This window comes from Harmonia axyridis, chromosome 1 (genome assembly GCF_914767665.1).
Source record: "Harmonia axyridis chromosome 1, icHarAxyr1.1, whole genome shotgun sequence".
NCBI classification, from domain to species: Eukaryota; Metazoa; Arthropoda; class Insecta; order Coleoptera; family Coccinellidae; genus Harmonia; species Harmonia axyridis.
Window position 1 is genome coordinate 8,772,759 of NC_059501.1, and position 24,604 is coordinate 8,797,362.

Here is a 24,604-nt window from a genome sequence, read left to right on the forward strand (position 1 = left end):
TATATTGTTATTTAGATTCAAATTCTTCTTGGAAGGACTAAGATTTTATTTTACAATTGATTTTCTGCAGCTAATCTTCGAATTATATAATCTTCGAAGATATAACAATGATAGAACCTGGTTCCTACAAAATGCGGACATTTCATTTTTCAAATCAATCAATGCGGAGAAATTCGAGAAATACCAATTCCTCCCACACCAACGATTCCCAACGAACTTCTTATAGGTCTATTCTGGGAAACATCGAAAATCAAAACCACCGTTCATTAACACTCCAATAACCCAGCAACTGATTAAATTCTACATTGCGAAACCCGCACAAAGTGTCGCGCCAGCCTTGAAAACCGATATGTGAAATTGCGAAACACCAAGAAAGCGGAAATGGCGTCAACATCAATTTCCGGTATCGAATCAACTGTCGATCAAGCCCCATGGATGGGTTCATTGGGCAGGAAGAGGTGAACGGTGGGATGTGAAGAAATCGCGTACGAAACCCTGCATCATGAGGGGTAGATGGTTATCGAACGGGGTGCAGAGATAGACTGGGAACAAGTTGAGTGAAAGTGAGTAGAAACCAATTACCGGGATCTGTCTCAAGTATTGGGTACAAATAATAGGATAGAAATAGGAATTGTGGAGAGGGATTGATGTGGAGTTGCTTCTCCCAGATAGTGATAACAAAAGGCAACAGCTGTTTTGGTGCCTGTGGTTTTTCAATGGTTTCTTGATGATACAAAATAGCTTTCGAGTTTCGTTTATTTGATGAAGTTTATGATTTTTTTCGTTATTATTTAGTTATCAGCTCCAACTGCTCCAAGTAGCTGAGCAGGGTTTATAGGTGCTTGTTTCACGTCTCCCTCAAATTTCAATGTCTGTATTTGTGTGAACACGCTGCAGGTCTTAATTTTTAAAGTATCAAGGTTAAATAGCCTTAGAAGCGTTTAAAATTGGGGGAAATCGAATAAACGGCCCATTTTTTCGTTGTGAACAAACTGCAAGCGGTCATTTTTGAGACATAACTGTAAAATTTAGAAGATAAGAGCTCCTTTGAAAACTCATGGAGGTATTTGATATTTGCCGGGATCGTACAGGTAGTTTTCGAGTTATACCAACTTCCTAATCTAGGCATTTCAAATGCGAATCTATTCAACACTCTACTCAACTGGCCTCGACTTAATTGACTTCATTCGTCAACATAATCACCTTGGTCCTAGAGTGATACATATACTTCAATGCTTCCATAATATTTCAGCACCTTTTCCGTAGAAAAATTCGTCTTTGCTTTCGAAATAAGCTTCAACTTCGGCAATGACTTCTTCATTTGTGTAAAATTTCTTTGCCTAGAGTATTCTTTTTTTCTCAGTTGTCACTGTTTATAGTGTCGCCTTTTGAAATGATACAATATAAATTAATTATAATGGCAATACTGTATATTATATTTTCACATTTGTATTCAGTAGGTTACGAAATGTTGATGAAACAATTCAACAATTCAACTAGACACAAATGACATAAGGAAAGTCAAAAAATAAACAACAACAAAAAATTGTATAATTCGTATTGGACCTTATACTTTGCGCGAAATAAATATTTTATTATAAGTAAATGTGTAGCTTCTTGTAGGAGTACATAATTTCATTCGTGGCCGAAAAAGATGATGATGATGATCTGTTTTGTAATCGATACTTAAGACAAAAAAAAAAGCAAGAAACGAAGATTCTGATAGATTTCAGTAGATTTTAAGCTATCTATTTGTCAGATATCAGAATCAATCAAAGCACACTAATGGTGGGCTTCTTAAAGATTTTTATCGTGGTGATTTGTCCGATCAAATCATTGTGTACCCAATTTCAGTTTATTTTTGACACTTCCATAAATTTAAAACTACAATCAACAAGTTCACCGGTCATCCAAAGTTTCATGAAACCCTTCGTAAGTATAGTAAAAGAAACATTACAAACTGTTCTTAAAATGACGTTATCTATGTCACAAATGACATAAAAAACGTCAAAAAATAATGCAGTGTTGCCATTATAACTGTTTTGAATTGTATCATATCTATTGGAAAACCATTTTTATTGAAAAGCAGAAAAAAGTTACCGCATACTCAACACCTATTCAAAGTATCTCCAAAATCTTCAGTCCGGAACAAATCTCACTCATCCTACAGAAATCCAAAGTTAAAATACCCGTCTTCGTCAGCTGCCACCCACCTACCATCTGCTGGACGTAGATCGACGAAGAGATTATAATCATTTCAGCAAACAGAAAGGGTTGCATTCTATAGTGCATATAATGGACGTAAAGTAAATTCGGCCTGATTTATTCCCCAAATATTTACCACATTAGGTCCGAAGGATTCGAGGTAAATAATAACGTGGGCAAACTAGGGAACCGGCTCGTATAAAAAGGAAAGTTTTAACAACCGTGGCAAGCGATCATAATCTAATGATAAAAGCGGACCCGTGGTCCTCGGATGGCTAAATGGAGAATCTGTTTACACTCTCCACAAAAGGAGGACTTAGCGTTAATTCGTAGGTGAATGGTCCCTCATTAGCCGCCTTTATTGGAGAAGACATGGCTTATTAAAGGATGACCACCATGTCCGGTGGTATGAGGTAATTTTATCCCAGCCTCCTATAAGCTTGATTTGGCTGAAAGAAGACTTCATCGAAAAAAAGAATGTGGGAGTTAGGTCTTATTACATTGAAGTTCATGGATTTATTAGAATTCTAAGTTCTTAAATTGGTTGAATCGTTTATATCAATGATAACAATAATAATGATATGCTCGAGTAGAGTAAATATAATTAATAAACTCTACCAATGTGTGTGTGGCACTCTGCTGCCTCGTCATTTGTTCCTTAAAAGTCATATATAAAAGAAATAAGCCCTTAGAAACCAAAGAATTGTATGAAAAACATCACGATTGGTGCCATAATGCGCAAACGATCAAAAGCTCTTGAAAAGAAAAATAAGTACAATATTTAGTACAATTTCCCACAAAATAATAATATCATACGATATTAAATTTATTTATTTATCTGGTTAATGTATCGGCAATAGGAAACTGCCATCAACATAACCATTGTCAGACAGAAGGTCTCCACGCCACACGTAGGAATCATAATCGAAAAGAACCCAAGGAGAATTCGTGTCATCAAGAGAGAATAGCGATATACCGGTTTCACCCTTATTAGGGATCATCAGTACCGCATAATTCTACCCAAGATAACAAACAAACAAAATAGCAGGCACCTTATTGAATATATCCAAGTATCAGCCGTTTTATTTGTTAAAAGCTCTTGAGTTAACGTCATCGCTTGCCTCAATTTTTTCAGTCGCTCTGCTTGAATCCTTTATGGTTCTGAGGACACTATCAAACGAAATTTGTATCAAGCTTGAAATCGTTTTTTATAAGAACGTACAAAATTTTGACTCGTTCGGATCTTTGGCTATTTTCATAGTATACTGAACTTTGTCATGCGTATCTGTAGAGATACATCCGAAACTAAAAGTATATTCATGAAACAGAAACAGGCTCTAAAGCTCTGAGAATAATATGTGATGTCAGTACATAGTAGTCACATATTTTCAACTGTGTATTGTACATTCATGACAATAAGAAAAAAAATGATCAGTGTATTTTCATTTGGAAATTTGTATATTTATCTTTTATTGATTCAAGGTTTTTCTTCTAGTTTTCGGCATTTTTTTATTCGGTTCGTGAAAAAATCTATCAACGGTAAATTTGTTTTGATCTCGTTAGTAGTGGATAAGTTTCAACACGACAGAAAAGTTTTTCAACCTAAACCATTACGTCTTTCCTGTTAATCTGTTGAACTTAATCTACAATCTGTCCGTGGCTCCGAAGACCGCGTCTGCATTATTTCGAGCTCTCTTGCGCCGCAAGAACAATAAATCCTGAGAGAGGAAACTGAGAAACTCGACAAGCGGCAGTCTCGAAGAAGGATATAATTTTCCATTAGAGTCGCCGTTGTTTTCTGGAATCGCTGCAATAAACAAACGTTCGCGGTTGATGCAATACAATGCAGAAGATATCGGCGACGTGCACAGCGGTATTTCATCTGGCTGGGATTTATTTCAATGGGTCGTTTTATGAAGTCATTAACTTCCTCCGGTTCCCCTAATGAAAATTAATCTCGCCTCATCAAGATGCATAATATTTCTGCGAATCTGAGGTTATATGGTGAGCGGGTATGCGGATGTCGCGTTCGCCAAAAAAAAATGGAGAATTTCTCGCAATTAAGTCTTGGAAAGTTGGAATTATCAGCAGTAATATCCCCAGGACATTGATAATAGATGAGATAATTTTATGACAATCGAAAGCCCTCAGACTCCAGCTTCGGTATGTTACCAACCTTTATCAATAGAGGGAGCTCATGTCATTTTCAGTAGGTAAGCAAATTTTGTCCCCAACATGATCTATCAAATTTGACAAGAAGAGCGCGGAAATAACTTATCAGTCATACAAAATTTCAATCACTTTGCGAGTTTCTCCACGAAGAACGCAATTCTTATGTCCCATAGTGAATAAATACCTCATTATATCAGATATTCAGAAAATAGACTTCGAGCGCGCCGAACGAAGTGAAAAAACCGATGACACTAGGAGAGCAAAAGTTGCCAAACCTTGGATTTCAGCAGGTAGATACAGAAAATAATAAATATTCGGCTTATTATAAATTCGACAATTAGGAAAAATATTCATTATTTAAATATTCAAATTTGCATATTTCATCGGGAATCACTCAAATAAATATATTTCATTCAAAATAATATACATTTCTAACAATATAGTAAAATTGTGGATTTGAAAATATATCACAATCCGACAACGTAATCTAACCATGTTGGGGACATGTAAAAATTTCGTATACCCCCTCTATCTACGTTTATTACTCTATGCACTGGATGCAATTACCAATGTAATATTGACGTGATTGGGTGAAATTGTTTCATATGACACAAAATGACTAATTTTGATTGGTTGTTGGAACTTTCAAAAAATGTTCAAAAGAACAAAATGAAATGATATACTATCTCTTGGAAAAAAAAATTAGGATTCGCTGCTGAGAAAAATCCATTGAGTGGTTTTTGAAGATATTCAGGGTGTTCGGCAAGATATTATTCAAAAGAATCAAGCTTCTTAAGCGCGTATTTTTCATTTTGCGTACCTATAATGTTCCATTTCTCAGAAATTTGAAAATTATTAAAAGGGTCACTAGTTGGGAATTCACAATTCTCTACGAAGCCAGCATATTCTAAGATCAGTATTATAATGAACAGGCCTAGAAAAGCCCCAGATTTGTCCATAAAACATCAGAATCTCAGTTGAGATCTGAACAACCATCAAAGTTCTATGGAATTTTAATGCATTCTCAATATGCTTTTATCCTTCATCTCTACCGAGAACTTCGAGATATCCCAAGTAAACCCCAAGAAACGGCGAGCCTTTCAAGCAAGCTGAAGCATGCCTAAAACGCGGTTTGTCGTGCATGCGCCATATGTTAACAGTGTCATGCATAAATGCATGTGTTGTAGACGCCGAAACTAAAAAGAAAAGTATCAGGGAGATATTTATCTTATGTTGTTCAAGTGTGGAAACTTACCTCCAGGTATTTACATATAACATTTGGCTTTTAAAGCGGCCAAAATCCGCTATGATCTCGACACTTTAATCTGTTTTCCTTTGGAAGTTAGATGGATGAGTACTTTGTCGAAAGTTGTGTTTATTCAGTATTTGAACTCAGTCCGATGTGCATTATGTTGAATGATATTCTGGATGATTTGTGTTTATGATGAGTTTGATGTAGACAAAATAGTGATGTTCTCAGAATATCAGTAATTGATACACTAACATTGGAAATTAGTGGTCGAAAAACGATAATATCTGATAATATAACTTCAAATTTCTCAGGAAATAAGGTTTAATTTGAAAAATATCTCTTAGAGGAACAAGTTCGAAGATTGAAACAGCATTTTCACTTTGCTATCTATCTACTTATTTTCAAATTCCATGTTACTGATCTTTACTACAATATTCATTTCACTGTTACTTCCTCTCACTTCTACAAGTCTCTTGTCCAAAGCATTTTTTGCAATGGATAGTGATGGCGAGTCATTCCATCACCAGTTGATGCGGAGTTTCTTCCTTTTCCTCACAGAATCTGTACTTACCGTTTTCTGCTAGACTCATTCTCTTTAGGTGCTTCCTGAGGCGGCAATGTCCTCTAAATAATCCATCAAGGAGATGTAGAATACTCCTCCTAAGGTATACTTCTTAGATCCACCAGAATGTTTGTCTTTCGGTTTTTTCTTCCTCCTGAAACTCATTCTTGAAGGTACATTTACCTATTCCACAGAGAGGTTCTGGGCCAATGGCAGGGGTTTATACTCTTTTTTTTAAGTGTGTTGGCCTCTTCATTTCTTTCAATTCCTAAGTGGCCGAGGACCCAGACTCAACAGACCTTGTTATTCTTACCTAATGGGCTAAACTGACTTCATTAATTTATTTAAAGCGCAGCACCCAACGGAATAGCAAAGAGTCACCACAACTTCTGTTTCAAATTCAGTAAGAAAAAAATGGATCAAACTAAGTTAGTTGTCGAAAGACACCATATCTTACTAGCAGATACTTAGTTCATTTGAGCCGCTGGATAAATAGAATCAACATATCTACATAAACGGTAGATTAATAGAGCTGGCAGATCTAATATTTTTATAATTGGGACACAATGGTGCATGCAATATGTTATGATCATCGTATGACTTGAATAAACCAATTATTGATAGGTGTGCATTAAACTTTTCACTTAATTACATACATTGTATCCAATAGATTGGAAATTATAATTTTATAATGTGTTATTCTTAAGCAAACAATATTGTAGAATCAATCACTATTCAACTTCATGTACAAAGTTGACCCAAATCCACACATATCCGTCTTCATCAATCAAAATTTTTTCGCCGTTTCCACTCAGGTCGACGTACAAAACAATACGGTCCATAATTACAGCCTTCAATACAGCCGATACATAGAGAGAGACCACCCTCCCTATACGCCCAACCTGGAGGTCCATTCTTCCTTCGCGTTTAGCTCTTTGCGGGCGTCATTTTTAGCAATTAACGACTTATTATGAGAGATGAATTATCGACGGAACATCGATACGATTTTCTTTCCTTAATGAATTTGAGTTTCTGCCCAAAGCCACTCCCCGGCTCATTGCCTGTGTATCAGACCATGAAGGATATAATTTCTGCTGCTTTTGATTCATTATGTCAAAGGAGTAATATTTCAACGGGAAAGACATTGTTACGTAAGCTCCGTGTATTCAAGTTTTACGGGGATATTGAGGTTAGCGGTCGTAAACGATACGGTAGAGACCTATGGATTTTATAGGTTAGACGGTGTAATGGTGGGAATAACTGTTGAAATGCAAATACAGACCTGCAATCGCTTTCTGGAGCGAACGCTTTCTGACAGTCGGTTTCCTCTTAAAATGGGTTAACTTTGGCTTATTAGTATTAGGAAGATAAGAGCCTTAGTGATACTTTCTTCAATTCGATATGAAATCAATCTTCAACATTATGGACTCACATTATTTGAAGTGTTTTTTTATATAAAGCCATGGTTGTGCGAGAGTCACACCTACCAACCTACTCAAGGAATAACTCTGATAACACAGAGTTTATATCGACTTCCCTAACTCAATTCTCTGTACGACTTTATTCAATGTTCTCCATCAGGTCCATGCGGAGGGTGAGAGAAAATCTGATGTCAATCCACAAACTCCTCAGAATGAACTTGACATCTTGCGAATTATCCCCAAGTATTTTCTTGGGGGGGACCAGGAAGAAGAATGAAAGCCACCCTTTGTCGTCTGGCCGCTAGAATGGCTTTATATTGACGTACTAAAAGGAGGCTAATTCACCCAATATTGGGGATGAAAAATAGACCAGACACAGGCTGTTAGGGGCTGGCAGATTGGGGAACTATAAGTTTATTTCCTCTTCAGTGATTTCGGATTCTGTCTTTTGTTTTTTTCGGATAATGGGCCGATCAATAGCTGGAAAAGTTTCAGCAGGAATATACTTCATATATTTTTGAAATATCCCTCAAATTGCGGTTCTTCATGAAAAGTATTTTTTCTCGGAAATTGGGTAGTAGTTTATTTGAGGAAGTATAGATTCATACCAAAATAAAAAGAAGTTCCTTAGTAATATATCCCACTTAGTTTATCTACAAGCTTCATTGGTCTATCAGTAGATGGGAATATCAATTGATAGGAATATCAATAGACGGGAATATCAATAGCTGGGAATATAAATAGCTGAGTCTACCAATGGCTGGGAAAGTTTCAGCAGGAATATCTCCGATATTTCCAATGAAAATATTTTAAAATGTTCCTCAGATTGGTTTCCACAATGAAAAGTATTTCTCCTCTGGCCTTGTACTTGTAGCTTGAAATCTTTGCTATCTCAATAATACATTTTACGTTGATCGAAACCCTCCTGGAAACCACAGCATCCCCCAATCAATATGCATGTTATTTTGAATTCCATCAGCAGACAGCCTCTCTCATCTTTGATATATAACAAATATCAATCTAGCCATTTGATGCAAGCTCGCAGAGTGTATTATAGAAGGGAATCGGTTACCTCTTGAGCTCAATCTCTAGATTTCCTCATTCATATTCATTCTCCCATGCATTAAACATTATATTGGCATTTCCCTTCTGCTCGTCAGCTTTCCATCTACCCTATACTGACAGTCTGCGACTGTGACGCATCTCTGAAATTCTTTTCGTTGTTCGAAGTCCTGAATTTAATCTAGAGCGTCTATGTCATACCTTACATGGAATGCTGATATGATGATTATCAATTTCTGGTATACAAAATTTTGATCATAGATTTTAGTTTGAAATCTTTTGTGGATGCAAAAATTAAATGAGGTTTAAGCATAGATATAAGAGATTCACGGCTTGATTTGATATTCAAGCTACTTGAATTGGCCTTGACATGAAATCAACTCAAATTCAAGTAAAGTAATAGTTTTGCAATGTCAATTCAAGTATTTATTCATCAAGTAATTGACTTGACATTGAAAAACTATTACTTGACTTGAACTTGAGTTGATTTTAAGTCAAGCCCAAGTAAAGTGGGCATTACTGTTCAAGATGGCGACCGATTTAACAGCTGTCAAATGATTTATTCTCAGTTTTGTTTGGCAATTCATCATGCATAGACTCACGCCTGAACAACGCTTGCAAATAGTGCAATTTCATTTCGAAAATAATGGTTCTTTGCGGAATACGTATCGCGCACTACATCCATTTTATTTTGTTTAGAGCTGAAGCGCACTTCTGGATGAATGGCTACGTCAACAAACAAAACTGCCGCATTTGGAGTGAAGCTAATCCTCAAGTGTATGTCGAAACACCGTTACATCCAGAAAAACTGACTGTTTGGGGCGCTTTATGGGCTGGTGGAATCATTGGTCCGTACTTCTTCAAAAACGATAATGACCAGAACGTTACAGTCAATGGTGATCGGTATAGAGCCATGATTACTAACTTTCTCATTCCTGAATTGAACAACCATGATGTCCAAGAGCTGTGGTTCCAACAAGACGGCGCAACATGTCACACAGCTCGTGCCACAATTGATTTATTGAAAGACACGTTTGGTGATCGCCTAATTTCACGTTTTGGACCTGTGAATTGGCCTCCAAGATCTTGTGATTTAACACCGCTAGACTACTTTCTGTGGGGCTATGTAAAAATCATTGGTCTATGCGGATAAGCCACAAACCCTTGACCATTTGGAAGACAACATTCGCCGTGTTATTGCCGATATACGGCCACAAATGTAGGAAAAAGTCATCGAAAATTGGACGTCCAGATTGGACTACATCCGAGTCAACCGTGGCGGTCATATGCCAGAAATCATATTTAAAATGTAATGCCACAATATTTTCTCGCGGATAAATAAAATTCATGTCAATCGAATAATCCATCGTTGTTTTATTGCAATTTAAGTTCTATAGCTCTAAAAAAAACACCCTTTAGTAGTTTTTCAATGTCAAGTCAAACATTTATTTATCAAGTACTTGACTTGTCATTGAAAAACTATTACTTGACTTGAATTTGAGTTGATTTCAAGTCAAACCCAAGTCAAGTAGCTTGAAAATCAAGTCAGGCCGTGAATCCCTATTAGATATTACATGATTATAATAATCACCTGAATAGAACATTTGTGTAATCTAGGGTTAGACTTTTGGAATGTGAGTTAGTGGATTAAAAAAAGAAGAACTGACACCCTTCTATTGAATATATGACTATCCCCTGGATACCGTCCTTCTCACACCCTTTATGTATACTTGATCTGAGTATTGCTGCAAACACAAACATAGTTAATGAACTGCATATCGCCCTCATCATCAATTACCATACTTAACACACGTGGGGACTTGAACCATGCGAATAGCGACAGTCAATATATCGCAAATTTATTCACGTACGCGACTGATCATATCGACGCCGCACAATATGCCAATCAGATTTATTGCAAGGTAAACATTGAATGAATAAATAGACGTACATTCGAATAATGATAAGTAATTAGTTCGATTATGATGAACATGGGTGTACTCGTTAAAGCCATTGTTATACGGTTGATCCGATACATTTGCGCTGTTGCTGGGTTTTAATGAACGATTTTGTTTCATAGCGAAATTTAGTTTGGGTTTTTCAATTTGTTTTCAATTATTGATTGAAGTGTATGTTTGCAATTCGAAATATTAGATGAGCACTTGCTACTTTTTGGCAAAATATCGCAAGTGGCTTTATTCAAATTCAAATTTATACTTCTATAAAGTACAAATCTGAGAAATATTCAGAGCAAATATACTAACTGACAAAGAAACTGCAACACCCAGAAGGAGCTGTTTAATTTTCAAATTTTTTTGAAAAAAATCTTGAAGGTAAACAATTTTTGTTATAATACTTAATTATTATAGTCGTTTTTGAAAGTTTTTAAATTTTGCAACAAACCAGCTATTCGAGGAGATCCAAAGTCGATGTTAAGTTGTTGTTGAAATGCCTAGAGCACGTGAACGCGAAATTTATCGCCAACTAAGTGAATTTGAAAGAGGTCAAATTATTGGCGGGGTTGTAATTTCAAAAAAACGCTAACCGTACGAACAGAAATCCAACTACTGTTCGAAAAGATGTTGTCAAGCATGGCTTGATAATACCCAAAATCGAAGAAGAATAGGCACCGGTCGTCGAAGGGGCACAAATGAAGTTAAAGATCGACGTCTAAAACTTATGGCCATTAGAGACCGATTTGCAACAACTCGATATTTGGCTGACGAGTGCTTAGGAGAACATGGCCATCCTGTAACTTTCCGAACGGTTTACCTTAAGATGCTCTTAATCAGGAGAATTTTATTAGATATATTTTCCCGTGTAAAGCTGAATAACTGAATGTTAGGATAATTCACTTTATCGATGAAAATTACATAAGTATACTCAACATTTCGAACTAAAGAAATTTTACAATAATAAAATTTGATCACCCTATGGAACTATTTTCACAAAATTGAATGAACATATTATTATTCTACCCTTATATCACTTAATCTATTCATTCGAATCAAACTATCAAAATATTTTTGCATAATTCTGCTTCTGGTGAGATAGTTTCATATACAGTAACAAAAAAAAAATTGAAATAGATTATTATAGTTCATTCAACTATTTTCCATGCTTGAAATATTCTGATAGTTGAAATGAACAATTTCATAATATAACGTATGCTACTAAACAGAATAAAAAATTCGAGACACCAAACTTTCCGCCACGACATTCCCTTCCTATCTGAACTTTCTGCTCCTCCGCAGATTCGACCATTGAACAAACAAACAGCCAGGATTCGCAAAGTCCTACATAAAAGAACCACGCAAACTTATGTCGCTATCTCGTGTTCTTCCGCATTTAGAGACCGCACAAATATCGCAGTTTATTACGTTGCAACACGAACCGACGAAACAAGAGAATCTTTAGAACCAACAGACTTGCACAAAAGCGTCATTTAATATTCCCAGCGGGTCTGAAACCCGAATGAAATGTCGAGGAGAAACGAAAGGAGGATGCTGCGATCCTTTGACTGGTGAAAAATGGATCATTTGGTAGTCGATCCATCGTTTATTCGATGATTGGTTTATAGTTTGTGTGTTTGTTTTGTATTTTTATTTGGAATGTTCGATGTTCAAAATCGAGGAGAATATTTGTATAAGTATTCATAGAAGTTTCAATAACTGCACTTTAATCCAAAGAAACTTTACAAACGCTCAACGAACGTTTCGACAACGATATTGTCATCTTCAGAATTCAGAAACTAAAAGTTGCTAACAACAATTTACGGAAATATTCATCAAGCCAGGGATCCAAAGATGGCAATACCGTACCACTTTTCTTTTCGTTAGTGCCAATCTCCAAACGATACGTGGCAAAATTTCGGACCAGTTAATTCTGGATCGAGATATTGAAGATCAGGTGAAACTACAAATAAATATTTATTAAAACGAGTTTTGTTTATTCATAAAACACTGTTCCTTAATGGGCAAAAATATTGTGTAAGAAAATCAATGACTCGATGACAGTTATTCAGACTCTGCTCCATTTAATCTATGTTTAATAATAATAATAATTTACAATATCGGTTAAAAGATACTCCAGGAAACCAAATTTGACTCTATTGAAGAAGAGTTGAAACCCTTTTTTGGAAGTAAAAAAAGTAAAGTAAAAGTAAAAAGTAAAAACCAATCTCATTACAGAAGAGGTATTGAAAAGTTAGAGCCCCGCTTGAGTACATGTATCGCTCTAGAACAGCCATACTCAACGTGCGGCCCTTTGGCCCTTTTTATGCGGCCCGAGCCACGGCATAGTCAAATATTACAATTTTCACAGTAGTATCACAAATAAGGTTTTGAAATTATGCAAAAATAACGGTATCAATATTTACTTATTTACCTTTGTTTTCTCCCTTATTGCGTACACACAGAACACTATTACCATAGTATAAATAATGGATTCTTTAACTACTTGTAAATCTCGACTAACAATTTATAATTTGAAACAGAAAGGTTATCGGGTATGTAGTCAAACTTGTAGTAAAATTGTTCAAGTTTGACTACATACCCGATAACCTTTCTGTTTCAAATGGATTCTTTATACATACCTACTATTATACCATAGTATTAAGGATTATACTATGCTAATACATACCTACTATGATTCTACCTAATATTCTTAGCGAGAATGCCTTATCTCACGTTTTTTGCTCTTAAAGTTTTCGTGCATTTCTTTAGCTGATTATATAGTTAAATTGTCATATTACTATGTATTTTTTTTCTGACCACTACCATGAGTTTTAAAACCTCTTATTAGCATTATTGCGTGAATTTTGCTAATAAAAGAGTTTAGAAATCATGGTACCTACCGAAATAAAAAATTGCGATACAAAAAATTAGTCCAATTTTCTTAAAATCGTCAATAGTATCCCCTGTTTTCGTTTTCGGGAGCGTTTTCCTAACACCTTGTTTATTTTTATTTTCGCACTTCCCTACTAATATTACAAATGTGAAAAAACGTAATCTACCTGTCTGTTACGCTTTGACGCATAAACATAAAAAAAATCGATTTTGATAAAATTTGGTACACAGACAGGAACTTGTAGAGCTAAGGAAGGGCTTAGGCTACTTTGTAACCGACTTAAAAAAAAGGGTTTTGATTATGCGCGATAAACGAAAACCGCGCGGGCTAAAGCTTGTTTTATAAGTAGGTAAATTACTGCGGCCCGCAAGAATGAACAGTAGCAATTATGCGGCCCAAGGTAAAAAAGGTTGAGTATGCTCTAGAAGGTGACTATGTGGACTAATGAAGTCGAATTTTTGAAAAAAAAAATAGTTTAACTCTTTGGGCCAACTGATTATTGATTGAAGTGTTAAATAACAACAATCATTTCACTTTCTGGACTACTAACTTTTTTCAGATTAGCATTCTCACACTAAGCCCTCAAATGATCAACCTTCAGTTCCAGTTTCTATTCAAATAGGAAAGTTAAGTTCAGAAATTTCCTTCCATGTTTCTTGTTTTTTCATTTCGATAAAGATCATTTTTTGGCTTCACAAGAATTCTCAGTATTTATAGAGCTCGTTGAGCTGCAAGCACTCGTCTTTGTTACTGCCTCGCGCAACTTTGAGGACCACGTTCACACTAAGCGAATCTCGATGAGCGAAATACTTTGATGCGCGAGCAAAAAAAAACTCCTGATCGTTGCGAGAACCCACACACCGAAATTACTCAGGGGTGGGAGAGCGCTGCTTTATGTTGGCTGCCGTTCAAAGAATGGAATGTTATCTTAATTAGTCCAAAAAGGTCGTTCTGTATCCAAAAAAGTGAAAGTTATAATTTCAATTGAATTCTATGATTTGTCCGAATTATATAGATCTATAAATCTAATAATAGGAGTTTGTCGGAATCAAATTGTTGATCCTTACAAGCCCTTCATATTTTCGAAATAAATATTGCAACTGAAACGAAATCTGAATTTCTGACAGTACAACGTCCGCTGGGCCCATTACCTATTAATAGAATCAAAAGATACAACACGTAAAAATTAGAGATGTCGAGCGCGATATCACTTATAAATATCGTACCATGCGAAGCACTAATTAGTTGGGATTATAACTCACTCATTCCGTGTCTGATTCGAATTAGAATAGTGAACGTACAGGCTCGCATTTCGCTGTGACAAATCGCGTAGCTAAATGAAAAATACCGGCAATTCGTAAGCCTTCCTTTGACACCTTATGACGTATTTATACCGAAATTGCGCGAGAGAAGAGATTTACATAAAATATCACGTTTAATTCCATTAGGGTAATGATCTCTCCACACGGAACGCCTTTTTTTCAATGCGACCGAAAAAAGGGAGGTAATTTTCTTCTTTGAAATTTTATGGGTTGGACATTTGTGTGGAAAGATTAATCGTACGAATTTATAAGAGCTGTGTGTACGATTTCGCGAAAGAGAGGGGGAAAACAGCGGCGAAATGGTCACCCTGAGGGAAATTGAATTTCCACCAAACAGGGTTAGGAAAATTTGCCGCATACCTATTATGCCTATACATCATGTTCCGTGTTTTACAGCTACCCCTGCTTTTTAAATCATTAGTGGACTTAAAATTGCCGGAAGCTTTTTGAAGAGTGCTTCAAGAGTGAGTGCCACATTTGAATTATGTGCCAGCGATTTTGTTTTGACAGATCCATGGATGACATATAGGAATTAAATGAAGACATGAGAACAAAAATTGGATCTTTGAGCACCAAGAAGCACCCACTCAATAATATTTTTATTTTTTTCTGATGTTCCCACTTCGCTCTTCATCTTTCTGTTTTGTCTGACATCGCAGATTAGCATTTCTGTTTCTAAAAGTTGTCTAGTCTTGGATGTATCTAATGTCATCCCCACTGTGTACGTCAGGCTTGGTTTAATTGGTTGTTTTATAAATGCGTTTCCATTTGAAGATTTCCTTTCTGCAAAATCGTTGCACACGATTTTTAGCCTTAGCAACTTGATTTCTCAATTCCTCATCTGCATTCCTATAGTTCGTTAAATCCACAACAGGATATCTAAATGATGACACTTGATTTAGTCATACACTTTGTTTTGTCTCCTAAGATCAACTTCAGTGGTATTGAAAACATACTAAAGTATCTGAAGATCATATTCATTAGAGTCCACCATCTCATCATCATCTTCATATCAAATCATTTTTATTTCCTTGTCACTCATTTTGTAGCATTTTCTTGGCGAACTCTTTTGCTAATTTCATTATTATGTCGAATAGTTATGGGCCTAATGTGTCTCTTTGTCCGCTGATTTTTTTGTATTTTATCGATGTTTGTACCATATATTTTAATGTAAATACAAGATCAAGGTCAGGACCTCCCAGATCTAAACTCCTGTTGCTCCTCTAACAATGAAGTATCTGAACTAAAGCAATTTGAAATAATATTTGTATCAGAAAACGTCATATTATGTAGGACCATTTCCTAGGATTTATCGAGATTAATGTTGAAAAATCTATTATGTGTATGTCCACTTCCTAGCTGAATTCACTCAAGTCCATTCATAGGCTTGTTTTCCTTGAATTAACTATGCCAGAATCTATGAGAAATAGATATTCCAACATTTCCAACCATGTTCAATAGGATTCGAATCCAAGGAATGCGGTGGCCATGACGTAACATCCTCCTACTTCCCTCCAATCAATGTGATTAAATTGAAACCGAGATTTCTGAAATATAGAAAGGTTAAATCAAATTCATTCATACAAAAACCATTTTAACTCTGATATAGCATGCACTTCCAGTGGCCGCAAGCCCACATAATTCTGCATTTTCTGCCCTCATGTATAGAGAGTAATGGATTTGAAACCAATTCATTATTTAAGACCCATTCGGATCTTCGGCAAGAGACTCGGTATCGATTTCATTTTATTATCCCATTGCAGTTTACGTTGCCTCGAAGCACTCGAGTGTATTGATGGGATAATCCATTTTACGTTGAGATCCCAATGTATGTGTGCCCGCTAGAGCCCGTTCTCGCTCGAATTCGATGTATTCTTCGAATTTACGGCTAATTTAATGCGACTGCAATACTACCAACCGTATAAATGACATCGGTTGGACGAATGTTGATGCTCATGGAATATTCCCTAGTTTGTCATGTTGTTCTGAAAGTTTCACTATCATTCCCAATTTCACAAAATGAATATTTTTCTAGAATCTAGATGATTGACTTCAAGACAAAAAATTATACACCCTTGTTCAAATCGATGTAATATTTTCACGAAATTTTGCATTAACCATTATTTTATCATCAAATGAGGTAGTTTTCCATTTGAACGCATCTGTAATTTTTCACATGATATCCCATGAAAACGAAAGAGCTCTTGAAAATTATGTTAAGAAGGTTTGATTTTCTGTTTTTCGTTATATGGCATTATGAATGAGTGTCAAGTCATGGAAAAATAACATTCTCTAAAAAAAATCTATTCTTAAATCTAATCTGAATCTAAAAAGAAATCCATTATTTTTGCATGAAAAACAAGGCTTCAGAAGAACCTCTCAACAAAGCTCCTGTAGCTTCTGGTGAGTCACTATCGATGTTTGTGGCTTGACGTTGCCCTGATGTAACACAATTCCTCTCCTATTAGCCAAAGCTGGCCGCTTTTGGGCGATTGCTTCTTTCAGACGTCCTTCCAATTGTTGACAGTACAGTTTCGAGTTAACAGTTGTGTCGGTAGAGGAAGAGCTAATCGTACATAATTTCCCGCCAATCCCACCAAACACACGCCGCAAAACCCTCCTAGCCGTCAATGCTAGCTTGGCCATCGTTTCCGCCGGTTCACCGCGTTTCTATCACGACCGTTTTCGCTTGACGTTGTCGTAAGTGATCCACTTTTCATCACCAGTCACCAACAGCTTCAAAAAAGGGTCGATTTCATTGCGAATCAGAACTTAACTGAGTCAACTAATCACAAAACTGCCAAAAAAGTTTTTGTAGTACGAAATCTCATCTTCCTAATACCATCCTGTGGAACTCGATCGGACGTATACAATGCGAGATACAGATAAATGGAGCCATCTTTTGTGAAGATAATGGATTTCTTTATACTGCACCTTATATTTTGGCTTTTATCGATATTTTCTTTGGAATTAACAGAATTTTTGAAGAACCTTACCATGAACTAGACAACTCAAAAATTTCCTCTTTTGTATCTTCTTGAATTTGCCCATATTTCGAAGTTACATGAAATTCTCAATTAATAGATCAATGTCAAATTCAGTCGAAAATTCTCTACTGTCTTTGTGTTTCGATTTTCACATCACCGAATACAATCGAATTACGATATATGGCACTGTTTCAATTTTTGCCATTTTTCAGCAGTATTTCACATCGGTATCGATAAAAGGCATCGCACGATTCATTCATCAATATTCCATATAAACCACGCCCGTCGGTCTGCATTCCGATCAAATTCAGTTTTTCCCGTTATTGGGGTGGACTCAAACGCGCAAATAAGTGACCAGACAAGCGGGATTAAAACTGGAAAACAACCGTCCACAATCGGGATATAACGAAAATGTAATTTAACATGCATGCAGTCCGTCATTGTTAATATTCATAGGAGGCTGGTACGCAATATTCATAGCTCTTGCATTTTAATGACGAATTAATACAAGGCCGAATAATTATTACATGTCACATCGAATTATCGGCCAGTTTTCATTCTGCGAGAAATATGGGAAAAATGTCGATTCGGCAATACTGAAAACACGCAAATAGCTATTTGATCCACTAAATTGATAGAAGACATTTGAGACATTTCAATCACGAATATTAACCACAAAATTATCATACAAGTTGGTTTTCAAATTTTCTTTCATCATATCAATTAAACGATGTAACACTTGGTACGAAAAAAAAAGCAGTTATTTGAAGTCGAGAGTTTTTGAGAGATATGAAATGTAATTAACTTTTGGTTTTTCACAAAATGATTATTGATTTAAAAAAATAATTGATTATATGTTCAATGTACACAGCACTGATTTATTTCTAAAATACTCTTGAAATAAAACCTACAAAAAGTGATGACAAAAGAGGTAAAATTAATAATTTTTTGAAAAAATAATCGACCCGCGTACAGTGCTGCCATCTATATATATATATATATATATATATATATATATATATATATATATATATATATATATATATATATATATATATATATATATATATATATATATATATATATATATATATATATATATATATATATATATATATATAGATTTGTTTGACCGCTTATACAGACCCGAATCGATATACTCTACCGACTTTTCAGTCCAAAACTGACGTTGTCAGACCCGACTCCGGGTCTGGTAGCGTTTAACCATATATTCTTGATCAGGGACGTTCGGGGATGCCAGGGATAAATTTTCAGCCGGGTGTGAAAAATCGGTGAAACATCATAATATATACAGAAAACTTCAGGGTTCGGCCAGTGCGAGGGCGCTTATATCGAGAGTAACACGCTGTATATAATTGATATATTCGATCGACTACTCCAGACCCTAAATATGACAACGCTGTAGATTGTATATAAACTTAAACCTCACACTCCGCACTGCTTATACAAACCCGGTATATAGGACCGACGTCGATAGAAATCATTTTTTATTTGTTCTTATAGAGCTCGTAAATCGGATATTCCATTTTTCTGAAATATACATCTAAAAACCATACGATTTGAAGCTTATACAAACCCGGTACATTGAATCGACATAATGAGAATTGGATAGTGATCCTTTCGATTATGAACCTAGCAGTCATACTTGAAGAATTTATCAAAACTAATAGTACTTTTCCATAGGTAGTCGTTGTGATAAATGCTTTCTTTTAGAGAACTTGGAATTCTGCTTAAGGGAACAGAGATACATGAAAAATTTTATGAGTGGTACAAATTTTCTTATTAACTTGAATGAAACGCATAAGTGAACGTAAGAGGTTCTTTCATATACAATTTTTTTAAATCTGTCCCAAACGTAAAAATCCGAAGCTGGAGCTGTACTTCTCACTGGGCACGAAACAGGTTCTGTCATATGTATCCTTCGATAAGGAAGCAATTCGTTCAAAATATACCAACGTTGAGCCTAGAGTATGCGGAACACTCATTCTATTGAAAAATGATTTCACGCCTATCAATCAACGAAACTTCCAGAAAAGAAGTTTCATATCTGTTTCCGAAAATTCTTCATAATTTTCCTGCCTATAATTGCACGAAACTAGTGAATGCGGAACTTTCTCTTGAGAAAAAAAGAAGTAAATTCGCCAGATTTTAAAATATTTCTGGCAAATCAAAAGTTGCATGCCAAACATACTATTCAACCTCAAACCGAAATAATTATCGAATTGGGATCAACGTGGAAAATGAAGACGAAAAATGAACTAAGGTAAAAAATCTTTTAAGAATCAAAAGAACTTCAAATTGAGGGTTATCAATAAATATGACTCAAACGACCGCAAATGAGTCATACCAACTTATTCTCCACGGTTCAAGTCTTATTTGGAATCATCCTGTATAGAACTTGAGTTATTGTGTAGTGCAGCATGTTTTTCTGCTTGTTACAGGAGAGCTGCATGCGATCATTTTTCTCCAAAGACTTTGATCTTCGGATTTTGAAAAAAAAAATTATCAAGCAATTGAATTCGAATATTTGATGAGTAATTGTCGTTCGAAATCGATTCTGTCGGGCGCAGACATGATGAGTATAGAATCAAGTTTAATGATTTATAACTACCTATGATATAACTTTATTTTATATTGTTTTGTATAAACAATGAAAATATTATATAAATGAACCGAATAAAAACCATGCTTCACAATCAAAACTATGTTGGAAATGATGGCCAATCATAAAAAGAACGGTTTGAATTCAATCAATTAGGAGTGTTAAGGAAGAATACAATAGATTGGTATAGTGTTATGAGGAGATATTGAACGTTTTCTGTGAAATTCATAGGAATATCGAAACTAAAAAGAATGAATCAAAATAAAAGCATTGATATAAATGTTATATCGATAACTGGAATGATCTAATTCTTAGTTACAACTAGTTGAATAAAATAAATATTCTTAGAATTTGTCTCAGAACTGAAATCATCTGGAAAAATAAGAATGTGTGAGTGAAATAGATATTGTGAGCGGGTACTTGATTGAAAAATTCATTGAAAATATAATTATAATAAAAACTGAAAATATCACATAACTGCAAGTCTGCAAATAAGGTTTAAAAATAACAAAACAAAAATAAAATGAATACTTTTCAGTCTCAAACAAATATTTTCAATTACACTCTATTTTTGCTAGTATTCTTTATATACCAGGATTTTAATTCGAACTCGGGCATCATTCTGGAAACTTGGCGAATGCATGGAAATGAATTCCATACATTCATGTTTTCTGGGAGGATTCTTATTCCTTACATGATTCTTGAAGTGTATTAGTACTAATTGCTTCTCCTCTCCTGACCTTATATGGCGTTTTACTTCTTTGAGTGATCACGTCAGTTGATGAGCCTTGAAATATAAGTATCAAATATAAGATTTCTGTGCTTTTCAGGGCCATTATCTGAAACAGAACCTATATAAAACATTTAATATTCCTGCATATTGAGAAGGTGTACACTCTGTTTGTGAGGTGCGAATCAAATTTTGCCTCAGATATAAACATTAATTATTGAACTGTTCAAAATAATCATCATTCGTTTTTCATTACAATCAATATTGGAAGTCATAACACAAACATGTATTTTGTTAGATGTAAATCAGAAAAATTTCTATGAATAATAACAATTCTTTTTCTTTCTAAACATATATAACACTAAATATAAATTATTCATTAAACTTAAAGAATCATCGAAAGTTTTACTTTCACATGGCAAATGACTTATTGAAATCTGTGGACATCAGATAAGGGAAATTGTCCGTGGCTACCAAGATTTACTATCGTTAGATTTGTTCCTTTGGTCACATTCAAAGAGTATCATTCATCAGTTGAAAAATTTCCAAATAAATTATCCGGCACTGTTAAATTCAGAGAACTTGGTGGCCACCGAATATATCTGAAGTTCACAGATTATAATGGATAGGCTTTAGGGTGACTTGCTATGTGGAACTGAATTTTTTGATTATTTATATAGTTGATGATGAGCAATTTATATTCCATGTTATCATTATGAAAAGGAAATAAAAAGCGATTTCATTTCTCATAGAAATTTTTTCGATTAACATTCAAAAACCACAAGATTGTATCACATCTATAATAACTAACAGCAATAAAAAATGATTACACAAATAGATTCTACTGAAAAAAGCTCCTGTAGAATGTTTTTGTTTCATTACTATAGTACCAATGATAAGAATGGTATGGGAACTTTTCTTTATACTCCATTTTCACCTTTCTTTGTGTAGCTTGAAAACAGATATACAGAAGGGCAGACCAAGAAACAGATGAATGGACGGACATACAGACGTACGAAAAGATAATCAGACATACGGATGGAATGTCAAACATACATACAGACAAACAGGCATATGGACGGAAGGACAGACAATGATTATGATTTTTCATCAGGGATTCGCAACTCTATCGTTTGAGATAATTTTCGGCTTAACATTCGAAAACGAAAACTTTCCTCGAAAAACGAGCGCGCAAGTACTATTTTTCTAATCTTTAACATTCTGTGTGATTCGAATTAGGAATGCATGTATGAGGTTCTAAGAAAAAATTAAAATTTTCTTGGTTAGGAATAACTTTCGATATACTTACACAATCTCCCAATCTATAATGATGACCCATCGATGCACATTGCTTATTTGAATGAACCTCTCTTTCAAAGTCGATACCTACAGAACAGATTATCAGTTGTTTCATAATTTGTATCACTAAAATTAGTGAGGCAATAATGAGTTATTGCTTCGAACAATATCATAATCTAAAGAAATTGTCTCATGGAGTATTCATAATCTATTCTATTTAAAAATATAATAATAATTTTTACTATGCAGTTGCTGCGCGCGGACATTGTTCCTTCACATCTCAACACAACTCATACCAATTAAACGATACCACAATAACACAAAAATTTCGAGCCCTTTTGTATATCGAATAAACAAGATCGGTCCCAAATGCGAGAACGCCCCACTCTGTATATAATTGTTATGGTCAATCAACGTCTCCATTCCCTCAATGTGGTTGACCGCAGATGAAAGGCAACGATTTCAATATTAGATATTTTATCTTATCTGTATATAAACCTAAAACTAACACTTGGCTACTTATACAAGCCCGGTAAAAACAGCCGTCGTCATGAGAAATGCTCATTTCGAATTGTCTGTACCCAGATCGAAAATGAAATATTTAAACTATTTGCATTATATGCAGGTGATGTATGTAAGGAAGGAAAACGACTTCATGATTTGATTCTTGTATGAAAATTAGAAGGAGTAGTTCAATTATTTTTCGAAATCAGCCTCATTTCCAAGATACATTCCGTACAGCTCTAATAGTGTGTTGGCGAGTTTATGGTTATTGATATTTGTAACTGCTCTGAATGAACATCGAATACAATTACTCTACATAATGTTCGAAATTATTTTTGTGAAGATGATATTTCAGACATATAATCAGACTTTGGAAAAGAATATCGAAAGAGTAGAGTAGAGTAGATACTTTTTTTGAAATAAATCGATGCTTACGAGTATATCTGACCACTTTCAATACAGACACACGAAATCTTAGAATATTTCATTCTATGGTGCACTAACTCATTGATATGAAATGAGAAGAAGAATTTTTTCGAATGACCAACAATTTTTCATTCTCATACGATTTTGATGGAACAAAGCGTAGATGTTGTTTGTTGTTGTGAAATAGATAAATTAATCACTTTATTTCCATATACAGTTGATACTCCTTCTAATTTCCATACAAGAATCAAATCATGAAGTCATTTTCCTTCTTTACATCACCTTTATATAATGTAAATAGCTTAAATATATGATTTACGAGCTGCGTACAGAAAATTCCAAAAGAGTAATTCTCATGACGACGCCCGTATTTACTGGGCTTGTATAAGTAGCCAAGTGTTACTTTCAGGTCCATATACAGAAAAGATGAAATATCTAATATAGAAATAGTTGCCTTTTATTTTCGGCCTACCACATTGAGGGACTGGAGAAGCTGATTGACCATAACAATTATATACAGAGTGTGGCGTTCTCGCATGTCGAGTTCGATCTTGATTATTCGATATAAAAAGAGCGCGAAATGTTCGTGTTATTGTAGCATCGTTTAATTGGTATAAGTCGTGTTGAGAAGTGAAGGAACAATGTCCGCGCGCAGCAACTGCATAGTAAAAATTGCGACAGGTATTATTATTATATTTTTAAATAGAATAGATTATGAATACTCCATGAGACAATTTCTTTAGATTATGATATTGTTCGAAGCAATAACTTATTATTGCCTCACTAATTTTAGTGATACAAATTATGAAACAACTGATAATCTGTTCTGTAGGTATCGACTTTGAAAGAGAGGTTCATTTAAATAAGCAATGTGCATCGATGGGTCATCATCACAGATTGAAAGATAGTGTTAATATATTTAAAGTTATTCCTAGCCAAGAGTATTTAAATTTTTCCCTAGGACCCCATACATGCATTTCTAATTCGAATTACACATAATGTTAAAGATGAGAAAAATAGTTCTTGCGCGCTCGTTTTTCGAGGAAAGTTTTCGTTTTCGCATAATAAGCCGAAAATTATCTGAAACAATAGAGTTTCGACTCCCGGATGAAAAATCAAAGGTCAAATTCTTTGTCTGTCCTTCCGTCTGTATGCCTATTTGTCTGTATGTATGTCATTCCATCCGTATGT

The 24,604-nt window shown here is 35.0% G+C and overlaps 1 protein-coding gene across 1 annotated transcript in view; it reads left to right on the forward strand.

Moving 5' to 3' along the window:
• The window catches only part of LOC123671712 (protein slit), a 389,783-nt gene that overhangs the window by 335,294 nt on the left and 29,885 nt on the right, over positions 1 to 24,604 (forward strand). The gene's annotated exons all lie outside the window — the stretch shown is intronic.